Genomic DNA, 7,450 nt, shown 5'->3' with positions numbered 1-7,450 from the left:
GCTCCTGAGAGGCGATCAGGGCAGCAGTCACCACTTGCACCTGCTGACTGCACCAGCCCTACTGTCATCCATTGCTGGCATCGGCCCCAATAGCTCTGCGTCATCAGCCAGTGCGAGCAGGGCTGGTGCTGTCAGCAGATGTGAGCACAGGGTGGGACCGTGGCACGCGGAAGCAAAAGTTTTCAGTAACCATCAGAGGCTCGTCCCGATGACAGCGACTGGTGCCCCATCTTGGTCTGGCGCCCCTGCTCACCAACTCCACCATCCTGCCATGGCCGACACCAGCCATGTTCCACACTCACCCCCTGGTGGTCAGTGCACATCATAGCGACCAGTTGTTTGGTTGTTCAGTGGTTCCGCCGTTCGGTCTATCTGCATATTAGGGTTTTATATATATAGACTAGAGGCCCGGTGCACAAAAATTTGTGCACTCGTGGGGGGGCGTCCCTCAGCCCGGCCTGCACCCATTTGCAGTCCAGGACCCCTTGGGGGATGTCCACCTGTTGACTTAGGCCCACTCCCTGGGGGATTAGGCCTAAGCTTGCAGTCAGACATCCTTCTGACAGCCAGGGAGCCCTCAGGGGATGTCTGACTAAAGGCTTAGGCCCCCAAGGGATCCGGCCTAAACCATTAGTTGGACATTCTTAGTGCTGCCATGGAGATGGGAGAGGCTCCTGCCACCACCTCTGAGCTGGCCAGCCATGAGCCAGCTTCTGCTTGAGTGGCACTCCCCATATGGAAGTGCACTGACCACCAGGGGGCAGCTCCTGCCTTGAGCGTCTGCCCCCTGGTGGCCAGTGCACATCATAGCGACCAGTTGTTTGGTTGTTCAGTGGTTCCACCGTTCGGTCTATATGCATATTAGGGTTTTATATATATAGACTAGAGGCCCGGTGCACAAAAATTTGTGCACTCGAGGGGGGGGAGGGGGGTCCCTTAGCCCAGCCTGTGCCCTCTCACAGCCTGGGACCCTTCGGGAGATAACGACCTGTTGGCTTAGGCCCACTCCCGGGTGGCAGAGGGCAAGCCCAATCCCTAGGTGCCTGCCCCGCAGCCCCTGGTCAGGCTCAGAGCAGGGTCGATTGGGGAGTTGGGGCGCTGCCCCCTGTCATGCACAGAGCAGGGCGGATCAGGAGGTTGCGATGCCACCCTCAGTCATGCTCAGGGTAGGGCCGATTGGGGGGTTGGGGCGCTGCCCCCTGTCACACTCAAGGCAGAGTCAATGGGGAGGTTGCAGCGCCACCCCCTGTCACATACAGAGCCAGCCGATCAGGGGGTTGGGGTGCTGCCCCCTGTCATGCATAGAGCAGAGCCCATCGGGGGGTTGGGGCTCCGTACCCTGTCACACACAGAGCAGGGCCCATCAGGGGGGTTGGAGCTCCATACCCTGTCACACACAGAGCAGGGTTGATCAGGGAGGCTGGGGAGCTCCCCCCTGTCATGCACAGAGCAGGGCCGATCAGGGGGTTGGGGAGCTCCCCCCTGTCATGCACAGAGCAGGGCTGATCAGGAGGTTGTGATGCCACCCTCAGTCACACTCAGGGGAGGTTGGGGCACCACCCTGTCACACTCAGGGCAGGGCCGATGGAGAGGTTTCGGCTCCACCCTGTCACACACAGAGCAGGGCCCATGGGGGGTTGGGGGGCCACACTCTGTCACACACAGAGCAGGGCCGATCAGGGGGTTGGGGAGCTCCCCCCTGTCATGCACAGAGCAGGGCTGATCAGGAGGTTGTGATGCCACCCTCAGTCACACTCAGGGTAGGGCCAATTGGGGGGTTGGGGCACTGCCCCCTGTCACACTCAAGGCATGGTCAATGGGGAGGTTGGGGCACCATCCCGTCACACACAGAGCAGGGCCGATCAGGGGGTTGGGGTGCCTACCCCTGTCATGAACAGAGCAGGGCAGATAGGGAGGTTGTGGCCCCGCCCCCTGTCACACACAGAGCTGCAGGGCGATCAGGGTGGTTGGGCACTGCCCCCTGTCACACTGATCCTGGTGCCGGGTGGCCTTGCGGCTCCGCTGATCCCGGTGCTGGGAGGCATATTACCCTTTTACTATATAGGATAGAGGACTGGTGCACGGTGGGGGCCAGCTGGTTTGCCCTGAAGGGTGTCCTGGATCAGGTTGGGGGGTCCTGCTTGGGTGCCTGGCCAGCCTGGGTGAGGGGCTGATGGCTGTTTGCAGCTGGTCACACACCCTTCAGGGTGGGGGTCCCCACTGGGGTGCCTGGCCAGTCTGGGTGAGGGGCTGAGGGCCATTTTCAGGCTGGCGGGTGAGTGAAGCTCCCAACCGCTCCTTTTTTCCTTTTTTTTTTTTTATTCTTGGATTTATGGCTGTCACTGGAGCTGAGAGCCGGCTTTAGCTGTGAGACCTCGCTGCTGAAAGCAGGTTTCTGGCTTTGTTTACTTTCTGTATTTGAAACTTTGTTGCGACTCCAGCTCTGAGATCCCGGCTGATTGAAAACAGGTTTCTGGGGTTTTGTTTAGCTTCTATATTTGTAACAATGTTTCTTAGCAGCTCAGAGCCCAGCAGCGGCAGGCGGGGAACAGTGGAGGCCTCCGTCACTGAAGCAAGCAAGCCTCCTGTTCATGTCAGTAGCCTGGCTGCCGGCGGCCATCTTGGCTGGCAGTTAATTTGCATATCGCCCTGATTAGCCAATGGGAAGGGTAGCAGTTGTACGGCTAATTACCATGTTTCTCTTTTATTAGATAGGATATAGGATGTCCCCCCTTTATTATTATATATTTAATATATATATAAACATATATATTATATATATTATATAATAATATATTATTATATATTTCCCCCCTTTTGCCCCCTCTACCCAGCTCTTGCCCCCCACTTCTCTCTGGCCATCACCATACTGTTGTCTGTGTCCATGGGTTGTGCATATATTTTCTTTGGCTACTCCCTTCTTTAAATTCACTTCTTTAAATTTTTATTTTCAGATTAGTGCTTATAACTGCACTATTATATATTTTCTATTATATCATTTAGAATTACAATTTTTTAAATTGAACCCTTGTAAATTTTAGCACAATTTAGTAAATTATGTTAGAAGCAATTAGGAGATTTTTCATGTAATGCAGATACATTTCAATTAATATTTTATTAATTTTTATTTTTTAATATTTTAATTTGAAATAATCTCACACATGTAAAAAAAACTATAAAATACTACAGCATATTATATGTATCCTTCACCCAATTTCTTAGGTGTTAATAATTTAAACATAACCATTATTCAACTAACAAAATTTGGAATATATTTTTCTTATAATCTCTTTAATGTTACTTTGTTTTTGTTAATCTTCACCCAAGGATATTTTTCCATTGAATTTTAGAGAGAGTGAAGGGAAAGGGAGAGACACATTGATTGGTTGCCTCCTGCACCTGCTCTGATAGGTACTGGGGGTCAAGCCAGCAACTGAGGTATATGCCCTTGACTGGAATCTAACCTGGGACCCTTCAGTCCAAGGGCTAATTCTCTATCCACTGAGCAAAACAGGTTGCAGCTTCATTCATTTACTTTTAATCTATATGTGTCTTTATATTTAAAGTGGGTTTTGTTTTTGATTCATCCTCATAATCTGTCTTTTAATTGGTGCATTTATGCCACTGACTTTCAGAGTGCTTACTGATAGAGTTACTGCCATATCTGGTGGCTCCCGGGGCTTGCGGGGCCAGCATACCTGTGGCCCAGGACCTGATCAGGTCCCCAGCGGCAGGCAGGCAGCTCCTGGGGCTTGCAGGTCCGGCGTGCCTGCGGACGGGGACCGGATTCGGTCCCGGGCAGCAGGCAGGCGGCTTCTGGTGTTGCCCACCGGGGCCTGGATGGCAGCTGGTGCTGGCGGCTTGCGCTATCCTGCCCTGCCTGCAGTATGCAAATTAGCCGCCATCTTTGTTGGCAGTTAATTTGCATATCTCGCTGATTAGCCAATGGGAGGTGTAGCGAAGGTACGGTCAATTACCATGTTTGGCTATTATTAGATAGGATATCTTAGAGTTGTTCTAAGAATTCAATGAGTAAATACGTGTGCCTGACACATAGTAAGTGCTTAACTAATGTAATCCATTTTTAAAGTTTCTGAACCAACTTTGATTCTTTTTAAAAATTATGTAGATAAGTAGATTTCTGCCGAAACCCTCTAGATGAGTGGTTCTCAACCTTCCTAATGCCGCGACCCTTTAATACAGCTCCTCATGTTGTGGTGACCCCCAACCATAAAATTATTTTCATTGCTACTTCATAACTGTAATTTTGCTACTGTTATGAATCATAATGTAAATATCTGATATGTAGGATGTGTTTTCATTGTTACAAATTGAACATAATTAAAGCATAGTGATTAATCACAAAAACAATATGTAATTATATATGTGTTTTCTGATGGTCTTAGGAGACCCCAGTGAAAAGGTTGTTCAACCCCCAAAGGGGTCGCGACCCACAGGTTGAGAACTGCTGCTCTAGATAATTGTGTCAACCTCCTGCTTGGTTGATTCTGCAAACAGTGGACCGAGCATCAACTTTAGAATCTCCTTCTTGCTCTTTCTGGGAAGTACAGATGTCTTGCTTTGAGAACATCATGGTTGTCTATAAAGTTGTGCTCACCACCACTGACCCAGTAGGGTTCCTGGCCACATGGATCCACAGTGTGTTTGCTCTGCTCACCGTGAACCTTAGGGTGGTTTACAAACATTTTTGACCCTATAATGCCCACAAAACAGTTTACTAATATATTCAATTAAAGACAAGATATAATATTTTTAAAATGGAAGTGTGGAAAAAATGAATGGACCGTCATTCAACATTAGGCAAGGTTCTACAGGACAAAAGGCCAGGTGTCATGTATAAAAGCTGCCTTGCTCTATAGTCAACAATAATCAACCAGGCCAAGTAATGGACAAAAATGAGAGGATTTGAATGGTCATGGCTTGGAGGCGCCACATAAACAAAGACTCTACCAGCCTCCTTCAGGAGCATGCCAGGAGTTTGTTTGAAGACTCAGAGGCTAGAGTGATGAAATGTTTGCCCCAAGCCATGGATATTTTCTCTGTACAAGGCTCCTTTGAATTTGCCTGACTTCAAAGTACAGTGGGGTGGCGGATATGAAGCTGCTAAGAAGAGTCTTAATGATATTTGCAGATACTATCTCCCTCAGTGATTTTTCTTTCTTTTTTTAAAAAAATTCTTTATTGTTGATGTAGGGGGGAAATATACCTGAGAGAACACACACCAGTTAAGAGGAGGAGCATACGCTTGCTTTTAAAACACTGTTTAGTCAGAGCTCATTTTCAGGCCGTAAGCCTAAATCCTCCTAGGCAACTGGATGACAAACAGTGTGCTTAAGAGCAGCCTTTCGGGACCTAACCTGCTTCTACACGAGGAGCTTCTGAACATGAACAGTCTTGCTACCGCCTGGCAGCTACTTAGTTATTTCCTCACAAATGTAACATGGAAGCTCAGATTTGTAAACATGGGGATCAGTTTTTAACTTCTGAAGGCATAAACTGGTGGTAGAGTTCCAACCCAAACTATAGCATCCTTTATTGTGTTTGACACAATAAAAGAGTGGGTGGCTTCCTCAGAGAACTGAGCTCCTCAGGGCCGGAGGTGAGAGCAGCTTAGAAGAGCACTGGAAAGCAGCTTCCATCCCTGTTGCTACTGGCTTTCCTTTCCTCTTCCTTTTTCTAGTCCAGTGAAGTCCTAGGCCAGTGATGGCGAACCGTTTGAGCTCGGCGTGTCAGCATTTTGAAAAACCCTAACTTAACTCCGGTGCCGTGTCACATATAGAAATTTTTTGATATTTGCAACCATAGTAAAACAAAGATTTATATTTTTGATATTTATTTTATATATTTAAATGCCATTTAACAAAGAAAAATCAACCAAAAAAATGAATTCGCGTGTCACCTCTGACACGCGTGTCATAGGTTCGCCATCACTGTCCTAGGCCTTGGAATTCAAGCCAAACATGTTGGCTGCTATAGAAGAGAACCAGGGAGAGAACCAGCCAGGCTGATGGCCCAGGCACCGACACAGTGTTGCTATTTCCATTCGAAGTCCACATCGTTACTGAATAAACCCTAGACGTTAGTGGTGACAGGTCAGCGTAGGTTGTCCGATGACTTATTTTAACAGCGCATGTACTTTTAAAAAGCTTTGTATCTTGCAATAAGTTTCTTCCCTTTTGCTGTGGCTATAGACTTACAGAGGAGTAGAAATCATACCGAGGATTTCCATCTGTTCCTTTTCCAGCTTTCCCTCATGTCGACACCTTATATAATCACAGTCCATGGGGCAAAATCAAGAAACTACTTTTGTACAATACTATGAACTAAACTACAGTTTTATGTGGAGTTTACCAGTTTTTCTTCTAATGTCCTTTTTTTTGCTCCAGATCCATTCCAGGATTTCACATTGTATTTGGTGTCATTTTTCCATGTCTCTTCCGATCTGTGACAGTCCCTCAGTCTTCCCTTGTCCATTATGATTTTGCCACTATTGAAAAACACCAGTCAGTTATTTTGTAGGCTCTCTCTCTATTTAGGTTTGCCTGCTGACTTCTCATGAATTTATAACCAGGATACCACAAAAGGGATGCGCCCTTCCTTCTCAGTTTATCGCATCAACAGACTCATGATGTCGATAATTCTCATTACTGATGATGCTAACCTTGATCACTGGATGAAGAGGGTGGGTTTCTCTGCTATAAAGTTACTGTTTTCCTTTTTTTACTTAATATCTTGGGGGAAAGACTTACATTATGCAAACAACCCATTTCTCAGACTTTTGCCCACTAATTGGAGCATTCATTGGTGAATCTTGACTGCAATAATTATTTCTGTGGTGATTAATGATGATTCTGTACTTTTTTCTCATTATTTCTATATATGTTAATTGGGATTTTTCTCTAAGGAAAAGCTGCCCCTCCCCTTCCCTCCCTCTCTCTCTTTCTCCTTTCTTTCATTATTTACTTATATCTGTATGGACTCGTGGGTATTTATTTTATCCCGTGGGCTCTACTGTAATTATATTGCCATTTATGCTGTAGGTTACACTGTTCCAGCTTTGGCCAGTGGGAGCTCTTTCAGATTGGGTTTCTGTGTCCTTTCAGTCCTGTGCCTCCATCGTTTCTGAGCACTTTCTTACCTTCTCATGCCACAAGATCCTCCAGGTTCATGTTATATTTTCTCTTTCCCAGCTTCTCCAAAAGAGCCCTAGTTCCCTGTGATGGATCAGAGTATTTACAGGCCAACATTTGGGCACTAGGTGTGCTCACTGTGACGGGGATATCATTTCTTCTAGGCCATCAGCAGACAGAGTTCAGAAATATATGTATGTATAATAACTCACGTGTGTATACATTTTATATTTACTTATTTACCTATCAATCTGTATGCATATTTTTAAAATATGGGTTCACACTGGTACCTTTGATTC

The sequence above is a fragment of the Myotis daubentonii genome, chromosome 2, assembly GCF_963259705.1.
Source record: "Myotis daubentonii chromosome 2, mMyoDau2.1, whole genome shotgun sequence".
Classification (NCBI taxonomy): domain Eukaryota; kingdom Metazoa; phylum Chordata; class Mammalia; order Chiroptera; family Vespertilionidae; genus Myotis; species Myotis daubentonii.
This window is presented reverse-complemented; position numbering follows the sequence as displayed.